The sequence below is a fragment of the Triturus cristatus genome, chromosome 5_1, assembly GCF_964204655.1.
Source record: "Triturus cristatus chromosome 5_1, aTriCri1.1, whole genome shotgun sequence".
Lineage (NCBI taxonomy): Eukaryota > Metazoa > Chordata > Amphibia > Caudata > Salamandridae > Triturus > Triturus cristatus.
This window is the reverse complement of record NC_140587.1, coordinates 749,445,619-749,466,333: the sequence shown is the minus strand read 5'-3', so window position 1 is coordinate 749,466,333 and position 20,715 is coordinate 749,445,619.

The following is a 20,715-nucleotide window of genomic DNA, read 5'->3' as shown; positions in this document are numbered from 1 at the left end:
TAGTCAACCAGTTATTTATGTTCCCCCTCCTTCTTTGGAGAAAATATTCAGATCCACAACTGAAAATTACCAGCAATAGATTTTATTTATTCCAGACTTGCTGCAGTCAAAGGAAAGGCAGGGCAATTGAAAGGTTAAGTGTACATATGAAAATATAAGTTTCAATGCAAAGCGATTATACCATTTTTTGGTGTCGCCTGCACAGAGCTTGCGCTATGCGTGTTAAATCTATAGTTTTTAATATACATCTTAAAAGGGGGTTAAGTGCCTCCCCCTCACTTCTATGGCTTTTCATTCGTTCCTGTGCTTGCCACTTACTCTTCCTCCATTTCTATTGGCCGTAAAATATGTTCCTGAATTTCCAATGCTTGTTCCTCATCTGCTTGTCTTATAAGTTTCCCATACCCGTATTTTTTTTTATAACGTTTTGTCTCTTTCTCCTTTTTTGGCTTACTGATACTTTAAATTAAATCAGAGGATTAATACAGCCTAATTTATCACCCAGAGAGATTAAGTGATTTGCCCAGAATCAAAGGATGTTGCCCTGCTGAGACTCAAACCAGGATCCCCCGCTCTCGAGTCTGCTGCTCTGGCAGCTGCGCCACATCCTCTCCACTCCCATGATGCTTGTTCTTTAAAAATTTATATTCTTTTTATCTGCTAGATGTAAAGTCCTCTTCACCACTTTTACACGACATGCAGCTCATAACAACCACAAAAACTAATTTTACAAATATTCTCGAAGCAATACCTCTTAAGCCATGATACTGAGCATGCGGACACACTTAAAATAATAAGTATGCCAACAAACTTTACTTTATATTCGTATTTGGTGTTATATTATTCAATGTAAGAGGCAAAAGGGTGGCAAAAGAGAACAACTAAAACATGTTTGTAGACAGTCGCCAAAGATTAAGGTTTTTTATTTTTGTCCATCATACCTGTTCTGGAAGATTTTGTTAGAAACGTGCTGAATAGCATATGAAGTACCAGTATTAGACCTTCATGGGAGGGGGTTTAGCTGGGTTAGCAGAGGCAGTTGCTATATGTGCAGAGGCAGGGTTTTCATGTATGTGTATGATACATTTATCAGACTAGAAACCTGGTGTGTATTATAATAATAATAATGAAAATAACAAGAAAAATAATATTGCTACTAATAATAATAATAATTAAAACAAATAATGAGATATTATTATTTAATAAAAAATGTGTACTCATTTTATCTGGAGTGAAATCTTTACTTGAAGCTTTACTCCTCAATGTCCATTCAACTTCGCCAGAAAAATTGATTTCTTCCTACTGTTAGCTGGCAATTCACCATTACTCAATAAATAGAATCATTGAGACCTCAAGCTGACTTTAAATTAGTGGTCTTGTTTTTGGTCCTGGATGACATCAACGCAGGAAAAGCAATATTCTGGCAACTGGAAAAGCCATCCTAGACTGGCATGCTTGAAGTGCTACTTCAGCTTCTCTTACATCTGGATGGTCATATCCAATTTAACAATTGTTGTGTGACCTTTAAAGCTATTTACTTAGGTCAGCCATCATATCCGATAGAAAAACCCACCAAAGTACGGTTTTTCATTTAAAGAGTGCATCTTTTATAGGTAGTCCTGCATATTAAGGAAACATAAACAAGCTTCGTTCTGCTTCACTTCAGTAGATGGACAAGCCACTAAGAAAATATTTGGCCTCCTCCTGAGGATCTCTCACTCTCATATCTGTTCCTCTCTATCAGAATGAATGTTCCTTTGTCTGTTGTCTCTAATTGATACTCTCCCTTTGAGTCTTTTCACCTGTAGTTGTATTGTGTTCTTATTGTTTGTGGTTAAAGAACACACCAACAAAGCCAACAGCACAGATCTTGCATAGGTGAGGCCTATTGGCTTTGATAATGCTTGTTATTTATGATGTTGGTGAGCATACAGTCTGTGATTGAATAGGCCTGTAGTGGAACTCTTGTTGAAGTTGAGGTACTGATAGATGAATGTCATGAATGGACAGATTAGAAATATCAACTGAGAAGATTTTATCCTTATAGGAGGTTTCTATACCTAGTACCTTTTACCTCAATCTAGTGTTTAAAATGGGCTAACAAAATTATGACCTCCAATTATGCAAATTATGCAAGTTGTTCCTTGGCTCACGGTTGGATGTGCTTCGCTCTGTTTGACACAACGTGAGGTCAGATAATGGAATTCCATTCGACACGGTCTCCATTTCAGAGTATGTGAGAATGGACATATATTTATTACCTTCAGAGAAGAGAAGTAGTGCCTCTCTTACTTTATATGCCAGAATGTCCTATTACAATGGATGCTCCAAGGTTAGAGAGTGACTCTATGTACTCACAGGATTTAATACCTTTGATCATAGGTGTGTAGGCACCGCTAAAACTAAATCAATGTCCTCGAAAAAAGCCTATAGGTTTTGTAGTCTCCCTCAGTCATTGCACGGTAGGTTACTTCCTAACACTCCTATGTGTCACATAAGCAAGTACAGTGATATAAATTCTCAGAAAATGCTGTAACTGTGGAGTATCTCTTCAGTAAGAACATATTTCTGTCAGTCATTTATCTGGTTGGAGAATTGAAAAGGATAGCTTGTAGGGTCAGTATTGTGAGACGCGCATGCAGGCACATGTACAGGCACACACAGACACACATCTCTGATTAACCAGAGCCCCTTTAGTGTTAGAAACTGGATACTGTTGAGTGGGGTGTGATCCCTGGTCAATCTCCAACCACAATCCTAGTCAGGTTAAGGCACAAGCAAACCCCAAATTAATCTGTACTGGTAGCTTGGCACAGAACAGTCAGGTTTAACTTAAATATTTGTGCAACACTTCAAACATTAACACAAAAAAACACCACACAAAAAGATTCCACATCAGGTTAGAAAAATAGATCTTCATTTAATAAATTAAACAAGACCAAAAAGACAAAATCCAATCAGTAGAACCAAAGTTATGAATTTTTAATAAACTGAAAAATAGCACATAAAAGCAGAAAGCGCTAACCGTGGCTATCTGGTTGTGCTGAACCAGGTCGTAATAAAAAGTTCAGACAGACTGGAATCGAAGCAGGTTGGATACAGTCCCAGATTATTCCTGCTGAAGTTTTACTTTTCCAAGAGTCCCGTTCTCGTTGGAGAAGGTCGCAGGGCTCAAGAAGAGCGTTGCAGAAGGTGGTCAGCATGGTGCGAAGAGCAGGCGGGACGGCAAGGATGGGCAAAGTGACGGGCTGGTGGTGCAGTGTGCTGAGCTTCAGAGTGAGCGGCATGGTGCCAGTGCAAACCGGCCCATTTGAGGTCACGAAGAGCCCAAAATCTTGATTTCAAGAACCTGTGAGCCACGCCAAGTATTTAGGACCTGAGAGGCACCCCTTGGGAGTCAGGAACTCGCTGCAGCTGGGTTCAGAAGCTGGTTGGGAAGCCTTTTATGTCACTGAGACTCAGATTAAGAGGCCAGCAGACTAGCCCTTTGAACAACTCTGGGTTCCTCGGGTCAAGATGAAGTTGCAGGTCAAGTTCAGCACAGCAGTGCAGCAGTTTCTTTAGAGCAGCAGTCCAGCAAAGTGACAGTCGTTGTAGTAGCACAGCAGTCCTTCTTCCTAGCATGGTATCCACCGGTCCAAAAGTGTACGGAAGAGTTTGTGTCTGAGGTCCTGTATTTATACACAGTTGTGCCTTTGAAGTCGGAATAAACTTCAAGAAGCATGCCCTTGAAGTGCACAGATGTCGTGCCTTACTGTTACTAGCTCCAGACTCACTACAGGGGGATATGAAGCCCTTTGTGTGGAGACAAGAAACAACCTATTTAAATGTACATGGGGCTGTGCCCAGCTCCAACCTTCCATGCTGCCAGTGATGGCCCATCCAGTCACACCTAGGTTCCAATTGTGTGTGGCTGTCTAGGAGGAATACTCAAAGTGTAGCTGTCACCCACTCCCAGTAATCTGACCCAGAGACAGGCCGCAGGGACCATATGGCTCAGGCAGGCAAGAAAATGCCAACTTGGCATTTTCAGGATTGCAATTTAAAATCCAACTTCTCCAAAAGTTAGGATTTTAAATTAGGCTACCTTTTCTGTTAGAAATTAAGTTGTAGTTTAACTGGGGTATGAGCCCTAGTTAAACAGCAACCACAATCCTAATCAGGGAAGAAGCAGGCAAACCCTAAATTAACCTGTGCTCCCCTTCTGGTAGCTTGGCACAGAGCAGTCAGGCTTAACTTAGACGCAATGTGTAAAGTATTAGTGCATCAAACAGTAAAGCAATAAAAACACCACACAAAAAGATTCCACACCAGGTTAGACAAATATAACTTAATTTAATAAATAAAATAAGACCAAAATGACAAAAATCCCATTATTAGAACTGGAGATATTGAATGTCAAATTCTTTAACTAAAATTAGCACCATGAAGCAGAAAGCGCTATCAGGGATATTTGATTGCGCCAGATCAGGACAAAGTCACAAGTTCAGGTCGACTGCAATGGAGTGCGGGCCAGCTACAGGGACCCAGTGAGGCCCACTGAACCAAAAGTCCTTAATCTGGGGTCCGTCGACGTCGGGGATGCGTGGTTCAGCCGAGGCAATGCGTTGATGCCAAACCGCGCAGTTGCGATGGTCCTAATCCGTGCAGCAGCGATGATGCATCGGCTCCGATGAGTGGCAAGCTGCGATGCAGAGGCTTTGTCTATGTTGTTGAGACTGCCATCAACAGACTCACGAAGAACTTGCATTGGTAAGCGTATCTCTCAGTGGTGATTCTGAAGGAGATGCGTCAGGTCCAATCCATGCATCCGCAGTGATGCATTTATGATGATCGATGCAGCAGAGATAGTGCGCTGGTTCTGATACATGTAGCAGAGCGATGCTTTGGTTCAGATCTCCTCAGCAGCGACGATGCATCGATTCAACAGTGGAATGCGTCAGTGCCACTGGAACAAGCCCCTTTGGCCCACTTTCAGGGATCCAAGACTGGGGTGGCACCACTTGGTAGGGCAGACTCACAAGTGGCAGTCTCAAGGTGCAGAATTAGGATGGTTGGGACTCTATTATATCCCTGAGACTTCAGATCAAGAGAATAGCCAGCTAGCCCTTGGAGTCACTCTGGGTTCAAGTGGTACAGGTCCAGTCCTTCTCACCCAGGTAGATGAACAGCAGGCAGCAGGGCAGCACAGCACAGCAAGGCAAGACCAACAAAGAACAAGTTTAGAAGTGTAACAGTCCTTCAGCAGCACAACAGTCCTTCTTCCTGGCAGAGTATTCACAGACCCAGAAGTGCACTCACGTGGTGGTGTCTGAGTTCCAGAACTTATACTCAGTTGTGCCTTTAAAGGGGGAGAGACTTCAACAACTTTTCTTTGAAGTACACAGAGGTCCTCCCTTACTGCCATTTGCTCCGGACTCACTACAGGGAGGTTGCAGTCCTTTGCGTGGGGACAAGATACAGCCTATTCAGGTGTAAGTGAGAATGGGTCTAGCTACTTCCTACCATCCTGCCAGGATGGCCCATCAAGTCACATCTAAGCTCCCATTGTGTGTGGTTGTCTAGGGGGAATATAAAAAGCCTTTCATCCACCCTAGACATGTAACCAGAGAGAGGCAGCAGGCACCATAATTGCTAAAGTAAGGAAATGCCAACTCTCTAAAAGTGAACAATGAAAATTCCAGATGAGTATCTGGAAATACCGGGTGCACTACGAAATTGGCATTTTAAGAACAGCAGTTAGAAACCAAACGTCACCATAAGTTTGGATTTAAAATTGTTGACAAACCAAACTTGGAAAGCATATCTCTTCACAATCTGGAATTACACTTAGATAACGGAATAAGGTAATCCTAATATCATCCTATGGAAGTGATAGGACTTGCATTAGTGAAAATCGAATTTGAGAGTTTTTCACTACCAGGACATGTAAAACTTACAAGTACATCCTGCTTTTTAGATACATTGCACCCTGTCCTCTGGGTTCTCCGGGGCCTACCTTAGGGGTGCCTTACATGTACAAAAAGGGAAGGTTTGGACCTGGAAAGAGGTTTGTTTTGCCAGGTCGAAATGACAATGTAACCTGCACACACAGGCCCTGCAATGGCAAGCTTGACACATGGTTATGGGGCTGCTTAAGTGAAGGCACAATGAGTGTTGCAGGCCCACCAGTAGAATTTAATTTACAGGTCCTGGGCACATGTAGTACACCACTGTACTAGGGACTTATAAGTAAATTAAATATGGCAATTGGATATGAGCCATGTTTAGAGGAGAGAGCACAGTCATAAGGCCAACAAAAATGAGGTCAGAAAATGAGGAGGAAGGCAAAATGTTTGAGGAATGACCTTGCAGAGAATGCAATTTTCAAAATGTTCCAATTTGGAAATTACACTTACAGGGTAATTCTAATGTTATTCTATGGGAGAGGTAGGCCTTGCAGTAGTGAAAAATAAATTACAAAGTTTTGCACTACCAGGGCATGTAAAACTTAAAAGTACATGCCAAACTTTTTAAATACATTGCAGCCTGCCCTCTGGGCGGTCCAGGGCCTACCCTAGGGGTGACATATATATTACAAAGGGAGGTCTGGGCCTGGCAAAAGATTCACTTTGTAAGATGATAGAGGGAGCACTGACATTTTTCAGACACTCACCCCCAGTCACATATCTGGGTTGAATCCATCATCGTTCTTTATCTCACTTTACCACTCCAGTTCAGACCCAGCCATATGCAAATCAGTCTTGACCCTGTTCCTCGTGGGAACAGTCCAGCCCTAACTGCCAAGCCAGGTCTTCACAGGCCCGGGAACAAGCATCCTGGGACTGGTTTCTGGGTAACACCCCTCATCAGCCAGGTTAGCTTGAATCCAGTGGCAAAGTGAGCATGGGACCCACTTCTGGGCATACCCTGCCAACTTAGGGCGACAAAATCAAAAAGAAAAGATGATGGATGGAATGCTGAACAATGCAAACATTCACCCCCAATAACACATCTGGGTTTAATCCATCATTATTTGCTCACCTCACCACACCAACCCAGTTTGGACCGAGGACATGCATATCGGTCATGAAAACAGTCCAGCTGCAAATGCTAAGCCGGGTCCTCCATGGCCGGGATACAAGCATCCTGGGATCGGTTTTGGGGTACCCTTCCAACTTAGGGCGACAAAAGCAAAAATAACAGATGATGGACGGAATGCTGAACAATGCAAACATTCACCCCCAGGCACAGATCTGGCTTTAATCCATCTTTTTTTGCTCACCACACCACTCTACTTTACATCCAACCATATGCAAATCAGTCTTGACACAGCTCCTCATCGGAACAGTCCAGCTCGAACTGCCAAGCCAGGTCCTCCCTGGACCAGAAACAAGCATCCTGGGACCGGTTTTGGGGTATAACTTCCCATCAGCCAGGCTAGTTTGAATCCAGTGGCACAGTGAGCACTGGACCCACGTAGGGCGACAAAAGCAAAAAGAAAAGATGATGGACTGAATGCTGAACAATGCAAACATTCACCCCAGTCACAGATCTGGGTTTAATCCATTAATTTTTTTAGCAGGTCCACTAGTAGCATTTAATTAGCAGGCCCTGGGTACATATACTACCACTTTATTAGAGTCTTATAAGTAAACTAAATATGCCAATTAGGTATAAGCCAATATTACCATGTTTAGAGGAGAGAGCAGGACCACTTTAGCACTGGTTAGCAGTGGTAAAGTGCACAGAGTCTTAAGGCCTGTAAAAAAGAGGTCAGGAAAAAAGGAAAGAGAAAGGCAAAAGTATTTTGGAAGAAGATCTCTCTAAGGCTGCCAGGTTTAACAATTGAAAACTGGTGTTACTATTACTTAGAATTGTAGAAGTTCCATAGTTAAATATTAGATGTGCCATAGTTAAACTCCTTTACATCATAATCCTGCAACAGGCTTGCATAGGCCCTCTTCCCCGTCTTAAGGTCAAACTACTTTTACATGCATCCTCAGCACTGATTCCAAAGGTCCAATAATATTTTAGAATCTCATCAGAGGTCAAACATCTTGGTAGCTTTTCCATGTCCCACTATGTTCATAGACATAATAGATCTTTTACCCAGGCTATCAGATTTTTTGCCTGATTTTTGAGGATTTGCTGACATACCAATGTAAGATTCTTCCCTCATCCTAACATTAATTGTGAGTGTCTGAAAAATTAGTATATGGATAACTGTTTCTTTTAAAATACAATAGGGAGAATATTGAGGAAATCAGACACTTTTAACCATGGCAACAGTACAAGAGAAAATAGCTTAGGCTACGATATGGTTATTTCCAAATAGGTTTTACTTCTTGGACAATTACCTTTCTATTTTCTATTACCTACATGGTACAAATGTGTAGAGAATGGAGTTGAAAGCTTACTTGAGGCCCTGTTTTGGAGAATGAGGAAGCGTTGTTTCAATTGCCAAGTGGTGCACTCGGAGATGGTGCACTGAGGATGTGGCTGAGCACCCACACTGTCTGGACCATCCTAGGGTGCAGATTCCGATCCGTTAAAAAAAATTACCGTATGACTCGTATCAGTATTTTTTTACGTACGAATCGTACGAGTCCCGTACAACCGGTGAAGTACGATTCATACGTGAAAAATACATACGAATCGCTTTGGGAAAAGTCTACGAGACGTCCCTCGACAGTTTTACATACAAATCGTAAAACTGAAGTCAGAGCGCGCAAGTACGATCCGTACCGCCCTTCCGAAAACACAAGCGCATGGAAAAGGCCCTGTACGGAGCGAACGCCGTACCACTCGTATCCGGGTAAACTTGTGCCCTGGATACGAGTCGTATAGCCCCCCCTCCCCCCATATGTCAGCACCGTACCCCCCCATGTACACACTCTACCCCAGCCCCATACGTGTACGCGCCGTACCCCACCACCGTACCCCAGCCCCGTACATGTATGCACCGTACCCCACCACCGTACCCCAGCCCCTTACTTGTACGCACCGTACCCCACCACTGTACCCCAAACTCACAACCACCTCTTATAACACACCCACCAAAATTTCAAACCCAGCCACACCCACTAATGGACCAATAAAAAGGGCCCACACTCACAAACCATGAGCCTTTGCAACAGACCCACTGCTGACAGACACCACACACAAACAACTGCACCCATACACCTTAACTTACATACCTCCACACAACCTCCTTCACACATACCCCCTCTACACATTCACACACACACACCTACACATTCACACCCACACACCCACAACCATCCACACCCACACCCCACACCATGCCCACAGACAAGAATCCAAAGTTCACAAGGGAGGAGCTGGACATCCTTGTCAACGAAGTCATCAGAGTCGAGCCACAGCTCTTTGGAACATTGGCCAGACAGACCAGCATAGCCGAAAAATCACGCCTTTGGCAGAGGATCGTCTATCGGGCGTATGCTGTTGCGCCCATCAGAAGGACCAGGAATTAATGCCAAGCCAGGTGGTACGATCTGCGGAGGGCAGTCAAGTGCAAAATGAACGAGGACTACGCCCAGAGCAACATCACTGGAGGTGGGCTGCCCCGCAGACCGGTACATTACCATCCCTGGGAGGAGAAGGTGATGGCTCTTGTTCTGCCGGTGGGAGTACACGGAGTCGAAGGAGTTGCCGAGCCTGGTGAGTACACAAACAACTTACATAACATGGGGGTAATGTCATCCACACCCCAACTACAACAAATGCACTCACCTACCCCCAATCCCTCCCCAGACACAACCACACTCAAAAACAACGCTCATGCAACTAACATGTGTATTCCCCATTCGGAAAGCAAGGCCATGCCATGTCCCAGCCTACACAAATCACAAACCCAAGACTGGATGTCCGGGATGCAGGGAGGGTGGAGATCACTAAACATATTGTACAACTCAGAAACAGACACCATTGCCCTCAGCCCATATGGCCCAGGTACATACCCATGCACCATGCTCAATGCACAGGGACTGGCAAAGTACTGACAAGGTAGCTGACACTTGGCCCTGCTGTAGGCAGCACAAGGCCCTCCTGTGACCACTGCAAACTCTAACACAAACACAGCAAGCTCAGATATCTAGGACAGGAACTCACACTCACTGACATGGCAGCATGCTCCATGGGGGGACAGATACATCACCTGGGAGACCCACTGCCAAATCACACTACACCCACCAGCAGGCACCGTCAATCAATCAACAATCGATCAGGGTACTTGTAAGGTGTGCTACTTACCTGTGAGGGTCTCAAGGCGCTGAGGGAGGGGGGTTCCACTACTGCTCGAAGAGCCAGGTCTTGAGGAGTCTTCTGAAGGCAAGTAGGTCTTGGGTCAGTCGTAGGTGGGTTGGGAGGGTGTTCCAGGTCTTGGCGGTGAGGTAGGAGAAGGATCTGCTGCAGGCAGTCGTACGTTGGATGCGGGGGACAGCTGCGAGGGCGAGGCTGCCAGAGCGGAGCTGGCGGGTGGGGGTGTAGAAGCTGAGTCTGATGTTCAGGTAGGCTTGTCCGGCGTTGTGGAGTGCCTTGTGTGCGTGGGTGAGGAGCTTGAAGGTGATCCTCTTGTCGATGGGGAGCCAGTGCAGGTCACTCAGGAGGGGGGGTGATGTGGCTGTGGCGGGGGGCGTTGACGATCAGTCGTGCGGAGGCGTTTTGGAAGCATTGTTGCCGCCGTTGGTGTTTGGATGGGAGTCCTGCTTAGAGTGCGTTGCCGTAGTCCAGTCTGCTGCTGACAAGGGCCTGTGTCACTGTTCTACTTGTTTCGGTCGGGATCCACCTGTAGATCTGGCGGAGCGTGCGTAGGGTGTCGTAGCAGGAGGAGGAGACGGCGTTGACCTGCTTGGACATGGAGAGGGAGGATGCGAGGATCAATCCTAGCTTGCGTGCGTGGTCGGTGGGTGCCGGTGCTGTCCCCAGAGCGGTTGGCCACCAGGAGTCGTCCCAGGCTGAGGGTGTGGGTCCGAGGATGAGGACCTCCGTCTTGTCCGAGTTCAGTTTCAGATGGCCGCTCCTCATCCAGTCGGCGATGGCCCTCAGACCCTCGTGGATGTTTGTTTTGGCGGTGTGTGGGTCCTTGGTGAGGGAGAGGATGAGCTGGGTGTCGTTGGCGTAGGAGATGATTTTGAGGTTGTGGTGGTGGGCCACTTGTGTGAGGGGGCCATGTGGATGTTGAACAGCGTCAGGCTGAGGGATGATCACTCACCCCTTACACAAGCACACACCCCCAGGGAAGCCAATGGAGTTACCCACTCTCACAATGGACATGTGACACAACAAGATCAAGCCACAGCCAAAGAAGCATCCAAGCCCAAATTTGACATGTCAAACACCCTGGAGAACATTTCAATCAGTCCCCTGCAACATACCCATCCACAAGTGAACATTGATGTGAATGCTAGGCACATACAACTACCTGGAGGAACTGTGGCAACTAGAATATGTATGAAACATGGATGTCGCATTAAACAGCATTAACATTTTCTCTCTCTCACACACAGGGCAACGTCATGGATCTCCCCCCAACACTGGGGGGGAACAATCACAGTCCCAGGCTCGGCAGGAAGATGATCCCACCGGCAGCGACGACTCTCAGCACTCTGTGGATGACCCCAACCAACCTGGCCCCTCTGGTATCCAAGCCCCTGCAGCACCTGCTTCAGGTACATCTGTGCCAACCACCACCCCCATTACTGCCACATCCCAGGAGACACCCAGGAGGCCTGCCCACACTGAACAACTGTGCCAGTCTGACCTGGAGGGACAAGGTTCGCCAGGCACCCAGGAGGAGGCAGACAACACCGACACTGCCATCCCTCAGGGGTCCCGTAGACCCGATGTGCCCACAACGGCAGGCCAGGCTCGTGTGGGCAGGGGTGGTGGGAGTGGAGCATCATGAAGGCATACCGGCGTGACACCAGGGCCATCAGTCAGGTAGTGGCGACCCTCACAGACATTAAGAATCAGCAAGCCGAGCAACACGCCAGTCAACAACACCAAGGACGGATGGAGGCAAGACTGGCTGAGCTCCTGGCGGTGCAAAGGGACATAAGCCATTCACTCCGTCGGATCGCCGACATGAGCAACCCTCCCTGTGACACCAGGCGCAGACCAGCACCAGCCACAGGGAGGGAGGAGGAGGAGTAGGATTTGTCCGACGGAGCGTCCCAAGCATCGTCAAGGCCTGCATCTGAGGGTCCCCGGAGGAAGGTGGGTCGTCCATGGAAAAGACCGTGAGAGGCAGCGGACCATCCCCATCTCCCAGGTCACCTGGCCTTCATGCGCAACAGCAGCACATCATTCACTGACATTCTCTGCCACATGGACTTGCTGGTCACAGTCTGACCAATGATGACCAACACTGTGGTCTGGACTCTGATGACTTCAAATGCCAAGGATCCCATCTCCCCCTGTGAACTTTGGATTCTATGCACCCGGTAGAGCACCTTATTTTTTTCTAACAAAACACGCACCCCACCGAGAATAAAACTATTTATTTGTTATTAGATGTTGCAGTAATTTTGCATTAGTCCACAACATACGTGTGGGTAAATATCAAACTATGCCTGAGTGTTGAACTAACTCCAGCCATCCATACCCTGGGATCTGAGTCCGGTACAGGACACACATGGGTCACAATGTATCATCCGATACAGCCTGGGAGCCCAATACTCACCCGTGATGGCCTCAAGCTGCTGAGGGGGGGGGGGCTTGCTATACTGTGCGGACACACCAATCAGGAAGAGGATGATGAAGGCCTAGAGGTCATGGCTCATGTGGAGGTTCCCGGGGAGGGAGTCCCAGGTATGTTTGTCCAGGTGGTAGAACCATCTCTTTCATGCTGGAGTGTTGTGGATGTGAAGAATGGTGGCCAGGCCAAGTTCGGATGCATAGAGTTGGGCCAACGGGGTCTTGAATGACAGACGTACAAGGTTGATTTTGGGGTCTGGGGTTGTTGACTGCCTCCTGAGTGTGTGTGAGGAGTGTAAAGGTCATCCTGCAGCACACAGTGATCCCTTGCAGCTATCTCAGGTGGACGGTGATGTGGATGGGGTGCAGGATGTTGAAGCTGAGTTGTGCAGATGCACCCTGGATGTGGACAAGTTTCCCGTTAGTTTGGATGTACTTGCTCCGTAGAGGGCGGGGCAGTAGTTGACACGGCTGGTGTCGTGGACCTGGGGGATGGTCTGTCTTTCCTTGGAGTGGATCTATCTGTGGATCATGTGCATCATGCAGAGGGTGTTGCAGCATGAGGTACAGATGCTGGTGATTTGCATGGCAAATGTGAGTGACAAATCCATGATGCACACCATCTTGTGTGCGTGGTAGCCAAACTACACATAGACTCATATGCACAATCTTTGACAACTATGCCAGAGATGCCGCATGGAAAGGGGCAAACGACCTGCATTGACAGAGATGAGGCACCTTGGAGGGTGAGGAACCCCTTTATTACTCAGGCTCACACTAAGGGAAATGCATCAATATGAACAGACTCACAGGTCATTTGGCTGAACACGTGGGACCTACACTGGACACCCCCTTCACAACACAGATGTAGTAAATCCAAATGGACTGGCACACAAGTTAAGGGGATGAGCCAAACACCCCCTGCGGCACACGGAGAGGCTGCAATTCCCCATTGAGCATCTCATGGGGATGTCCCACACTATGTCCACCCGTAGCATCCCGTATGTTTCTGAGGGAAGTTTTACACACATTGATGCCTTCATCAGAATCCACAAACCATTACAGATGACTGTCACGAAGGTTGACTATCAATTCATGGGAGTCATGCTACATGTCATGTGCCCCATGGTGAGTCGACATGTATGCATGGTAACCCAACATGCACAGGAGCAGTCCCCACACATTACAAACACGTAACACCCCCAAAATGCCTTGCTGCAATCCTCACCCAAAATGACTTTTCCCCATGTCCATGCATGGAACGCTGATTCAGCACACGTTGCAATACTCATGAGGAATAGCAGGAAGCCAACGATGACACGACCAGACAACATGCGCAAGAACCTGTGGATGACAGACACACAAAAAGTCAGCTAAAAGATTGTTATCCGCATACATGGTCATTTACTCTACAGGAATAATGTTGTCACCATGCGATTTGAAAATGTAGTGTCTCAGCTAAAATGAGTGGAATGACATCATCACTCGAGTGACACATCAGGACACACATCTAAGTCTCTTAGCATACAGTCAGCTGGACACACACATTGCAACACATGCCAAACAAGGCTCCAAGCGTGCACACTCAGACCCAGTGAATCACCATTATGAGAAGAAGTTGCGTATGAGCTGACTCCGGATATCCTCCTCCTCCTCCTCACTTGCCTCGTGACCAAGCCCTTCATCCTCCACGGGTGGATGTTCCTGCTCATGCCGCTCCAGGATGAGTGGCACTGCCTTCCCCACTGCCATGTTGTGCAGCATGCAGCACACGAGGAAGATTTTGCAGACCTTTGCCGGTGCATATGGGAGGGACCCGCCTGTCTTGTGAAGGCACCGGAATCGGCTCTTCAGGAGGCCAAACGTCCTCTCAATCACTCGCCTGGTCTGCCCATGTGCATTGTTGTAACGGTGATCTGCAGCTGATCTTGGGTTTAGGAGAGGCGTCATCAGCCATGGCATGTTGGGATAGCCAGAGTCCCCTACATGGAAACATCATGTAAATAAGCGGGTCAGGAGATGCTGTAAGATACAAAGATACCACAAAACACAGGACAAACAGAGTATACCCACCCACAAGACATGCTCGTTCGTTGTGCAGCCGCAGCATCATTTGTGGCACCCTGCTACGCCTCATGATGTAGGCATTGTGTGCTGACCCTGGAAAACGTGCACAGACAAGGGAAATCAGCATGTTAGCAAGACACACCACAAGGGCATTTATAGAGTGGTAATGTTTAAGGTTGTGATAGGCGACCTCCTGTGCCTGTGGTGGTACCAAAGCCACATGTGTCCCATCAATGGACCCAATGACATGGGGCATCCCTCCCAGGGCATAGAAATCACCCTTGACACCTGTCAACTCCTCAGGAGTCGGAAAATGGATGAATTCATCCAGGTGCTCCAACATGGCTGCCAAAACATCATGCAGGACACGGCTGAACATCGTCTGTGACATGCCACCAACATCAGCTATGGTGAATTGAAACGTACCTGTGGCAAAAAAATGTAGGGCTGCCATCACCTTCATCTTGGGGGTCAGCGCAGAAGGATACCTGTGTCGTGGTTGGAGGTGTGGTGCCAGCTTGGCGGTCAAGTCCTAAATCAACTGTTGGGTGAATCTGTAACGGCGTATGCAGTCACGTTCCCTCATGGCACCCAAGTCTGGCATTGGTCTAGGGACAGGCGGTGCCCTGCAGAAAATTGGAATGAATAACGAAGAGTGAGAACATAACAACATCAATGTCAATGAACTGAGCACATGCTCAACTGCTAATACACATCTGCTAAATACTTGGGGCCCGATTCACAGAACTAACTTAAGACAAAATCCTAAACTTACTACCATTTTGGTATTCACAGAAGGCACTTACTCATTTTGGTATTCACAGAAGGCACTTACTCATTTCGGTATTCACAGAAGTTAGGAGTCCTAACTTTAGGACTCCTAAATGCCTTCTGTGAATACCGAAAGTCTTAAAATTAGGACTTTTCTCAGTTTAGTAGTAGTATAGTTAGGACTCCTAACTTTAGGACTCCTAAATGCCTTCTGTGAATACCGAAAGTCTTAAAATTAGGATTTTTCTCAATTTAGTAGTCCTAAGTTTAGACTTAGGACTACTAAATTGAGAAAAATGCTAATTTTAAGACTTTCGGTATTCACAGAAGGCATTTAGGAGTCCTAAAGTTAGGAGTCCTAACTATACTACTACTAAACTGAGAAAAATCCTAATTTTAAGACTTTCGGTATTCACAGAAGGCATTTAGGAGTCCTAAAGTTAGGACTCCTAACTTCTGTGAATACCGAAATGAGTAAGTGCCTTCTGTGAATACCAAAATGAGTAAGTGCCTTCTGTGAATACCAAAATGGTAGTAAGTTTAGGATTTTGTCTTAAGTTAGTTCTGTGAATCGGGCCCAGAGTCTGGTCTGTGCAATACATCCAGGACACGTATGCCAGCCAGGTGATACTCCTATGAAAAGCCATCTACACCCGTTGATTGTCAAGTCTAAATGACATGCCCTGAAACGAGCTGTGGGCCAGTGTCAGTGAACAGCCAGAGACATCACAAGAGTGACATACATCCACATATCAGCATTTGAAGGATGTCATCTCATACAGACAGCTGACGGCAAGCTAGACGCACAGATCACATGGAATGTCAAATGTACAGATCACACACATTGCGATGAAGGGGTACACGTGAAAACAGAAAACACAGACATTGAGACGACGCAGATATGTCCTCATGTCAAAATATCATGTTCGATGCATACAGACACACGTTACGTGGAAATCCACATGTGGCATGGTGTGCATAGATGTGTGCCATGCCCATCTACACACAGACACATGTTGGATGCAGCAACAGCAGATGCAGTTGACGGAACACCAACATCAAGCTCATGGGAACACATGACACGCACATGACATAGTCACATCGGTGCGCGCTGGTCGTTAAATGTCAGTTGTTAGTGTCCCTATCCCTGGCATCAGGGGACAGTTGCGGGTGGTGGTGACTGTGCCATACCAGTGATGCTGTGCTTGACACGTTTGTACTACATGCACACATGTGCAAAGTGTGATGGGGAAGTGTGCCACATAGTGCCCCATCACACATGACATGTGTACTCATCACACATCAATTGTGCAAATACATGAGGAGACATGTGCAATATCACTGCCTGACACACCTAGGCCCTGCACATGTAGGACAGCAATGACAATGACTTGATGTACCTCCTTGTGTGAGTCTGAGACCTCCATTCCTTTCGTGTGCGCATCCTATCAACAGTGTAAGCGTGTGAAACGCACCATACACACGCTCTGAGGGCATGTGTACGGTCCGTATCACTATAGTAGCGGTGCCGTAGGAGCATGCGTGGTATGGACCGTACACACATACGTGTACTACCAGTGCCTACACATACGTGTACTACCAGTGCCTACACGTACGTGTAGGCACTGGTAGTACACGTACGCGTAGGCACTGGTAGTACACGTACCCGTACCTGTACTACCAGTGCCTACACGTACGTGTATGCACTGGTAGTACACATACGTGTAGGCACTGGTAGTACACGTACCCGTACCTGTACTACCAGTGCCTACACGTACGTGTACTACCAGTGCCTACACGTATGTGTAGGCATTGGTAGTACACGTACGTGTAGGCACTGGGTAGTACACGTACCAGTACGTGTACTACCAGTGCGTCCACGTATGTGTAGGCACTGGTAGTACACGTACATGTAGGCACTGGTAGTACACGTACGGGTACGTGTACGCACTGGTAGTACATGTACGTGTAGGCACTGGTAGTACACGTACGTGTAGGCACTGGTAGTACATGTACCCGTACATCTACCACCAGTGCCTACATGTACGTATAGGCACTGGTAGTACACATACGTGTAGGCACTGGTAGTACACGTAAGTGTAGGCACTGGAAGTACATGTACGGGTACGTGTACTACCAGTGCCTACACGTACGTGTACTACCAGTGCGTACATGTACGGGTACGCACTGGTAGTACACGTACCCGTACGTGTAGGCACTGGTAGTACACGTACGGGTACGTGTACTACCAGTGCCTACACGTACGTGTGCAACTGGTGCCGTAGGGGTACGTGTGAAACACACCGTACCTGTGTGTGGATTTGAAAATTACATAGGGGACACATAAGGGACAAGTATTAGGCACTAAATGCATGCTGGTTGTCATGGATACAGAGTTTTCAGTTCAAATTTTTCCATCAGGTGTCCTGGAAAAGTCAGTTGGCCACAAAATACAATGTTGCAAAGTAGTTGTTGACTTGACATGATGCTCAAAATTTGAACGATGCAAATGCTGTCACTGGTGTATGTGGAAAGGGATTGGAGTAAACGTAAGATGCGAATGAATCTGAGCAATCACTATGTACTCCTCCAAATGAATGCCCCTCAGCAAGACAGATATAAGTCAGCCAGAACCCATGAGAGGGCACTTGCCTGCACAACTTTCCTGTTGACAACACTGCTGCTGTCTGTGCTTCCTCTGGCACCATGTCAAGGTCTGTGGAGAGGGCCCAGCCATTCACCCAGGAGGAGAATGAGGCATTGCTGGATGTCATCCTCCCACAGTACACCAGCCTGTATGGGAGACCAGGGGAGCAGGTGAGTGCTGACTCCACTACCTTTGACTGTGCACCTTTTTTGTGACTTTCACTTCTGGCATTGTGTCCAGGTGTGACAGACATGCAATGTTGTTTAGAGGGGGTCCCAGGGAGGGGATGGCTTATGTCTCCCATGCAGAGAATGATGTAGTTCCTGTGTGCACTCATCACTTGCATTGTGCTTACTGTGACATTCACTGCATAGTGCATGACACATTCAGCCTGGCTAATCCTTTGTGGCATTTTTTGTCTATAGTCCTGAGGTGATTCAGTGGTCCCCCCGGTGTGACAGGTGACTGTACCCACAGATGTGTGTGAGTTGAGTGGAGCTGTGGTGAGAGTGTCCAAGTGATGTGTACGCCCCCTGAACATTGATGTGTGTGAATGTTCCTTGTCATGTGGGTGAGTGTCTATGTGAAGTGTTGCACCACAGCTGCATGGAGGAGGCAACAGCTCTACCCATCTGATGTGAGAAGTAAGCCGTGCTGTGTGTCTGACTTGCTGAGCTAGCCCCACACCTGTGACACCCCACAGGCAAGTGGCACATGTGCAGAGTGAGGTTTGTATCCTCTGTTGCCAATGGCATGTGATTGATCTGTGCCTGTGTGTGTCTGTGTACTCTGCTGAGGTTGCGTCAGTGGCCTGGGGCATGTAACTGCTTGGAGGTGCTGTCCATCAGCCTGGTGTTGCTTGTGATGCACAGTGTGTGCCATGATCATGGAGTGTGTTGCACCCCTCATGCCACCTGTGTACTTTCAATGCCATGTAGTTTATTGGGGCTTCCACAGAGGCCAATGTCCATATGACAAATATGCTATTCCTTGTCAGCATCCTATGCCCTGTTCAACATATCAAAGATGTTCAAATGTGTGTCTCTCTGACATGGAGCAGGTGTAGTGATGTTGTCTCACTTTGTCATCCTCACAGCTAACTGCCTACGAGAAGGGGGAGATCTGGAAGCGGGCCGTCAGGGCCGTGAGATCGGTGGAGGGTCGCAGTTGGCGCCTAGCCCAAGTCTGAAAACGGTGGCAGGACATCCGGTGCTGGACCCGGAGAATTGCCCGAGTCCAGCTGGGGGACTCACTTCCACGCCCCCATGGTGGGCGCCGACGCCTGACCCACCAGATGAGGCGTGTCCTGGCGGTGGTCTTCCCTGACATGGATAGGCAGTTGCAGGAGAGACAGCAGCAAGGAGGGGGTAGGTACATGTGTGTTTGTTGTGTGTCACCAGCTTTTGGAAGTGCTCAGTCGCCTGGATACACTGCCAGGGTTTATATGTGCACTGAATATCCTGTTCCCCCAAGTCAACCGGTGCTGTTCTTCCTCCCTTCCCCTCCTTGACATGTGTTCCCTGGTCTGTGTGTAATCACTATTGCACATGGTCATCTAGGCTGCCAGTTAATCCAAGTGCACATTGCTTTCTGCATCATGTGTGGGGGTGGACTGTGACATGTGTTGGTACCTTGCCTGTGCCCTGTCCTGTTCAGTCATTTGGGGGTCCATATTTGTTGGCACTGATGCTGAGTCTCAACATAGGAGTGTGAGGTTTCAAATGAGCAGACTTGCAGCATGCATGACCGATGTTGTGGCCTCAGACATGATGTGCATGAGTGGGAGATTTGCATAGTGCCGGGACGGTTGCTCATGTTACAGTCAGATCATTCCTTGACCATGGAACAGTGTCCCCACTACAGTCCCCTGAGACACCCTTGCCTCCTAATCATGTGTGTCATCCAACACTGTGCCCATTCTCTGTGTGTTCAGCATAGGTTGGCCTCTGTGGTATTGTTCCCTGGCCTCATTTGTATTTATCTAAAGTGTGCTACATGTGTCCTCTGGACAGGGTGACCCCATTTGGCTTGTGCATACTCACACTAGGCAGTGCCTGTGTGTCTATTCACAACTATCTGTTGATGGTTGTTTGTCACAAATATGTGTTGGCAGCCTCACGAGGTGATGTGGAGTACATTTGGGGATTCTTGATGCACATTTTTGTAAACCCTGATTAAGAGGTGTCACTTCTTGATCTGTCTCAATCACATTTTCTCAGGTATGGGGGGTTTGTGCGGGCGAGACCTACATGTCCAAACCTTATGTCTCCTTGCCAGGTCTGACCTGTGTGTGATAATTGTCTGGACAGACACTCAACATGCAGTGACCCAGTGATTTTGTGCAGGGTTTAATGTTTGTGCTTTGCAGCATGTGTCAAAATTTTAAATACATGATTCCTGCTCATCCATTTTTATCACCAGTGTGTGGTCCAGATGCTACGTAGTTTTGTCTTTGTGTGCTGACATCTGTGTGGACATTCTGGCTTGCCATGAGGGTGTCTCCTCAGTGCAGGTGTGCCTTATTCCAACAC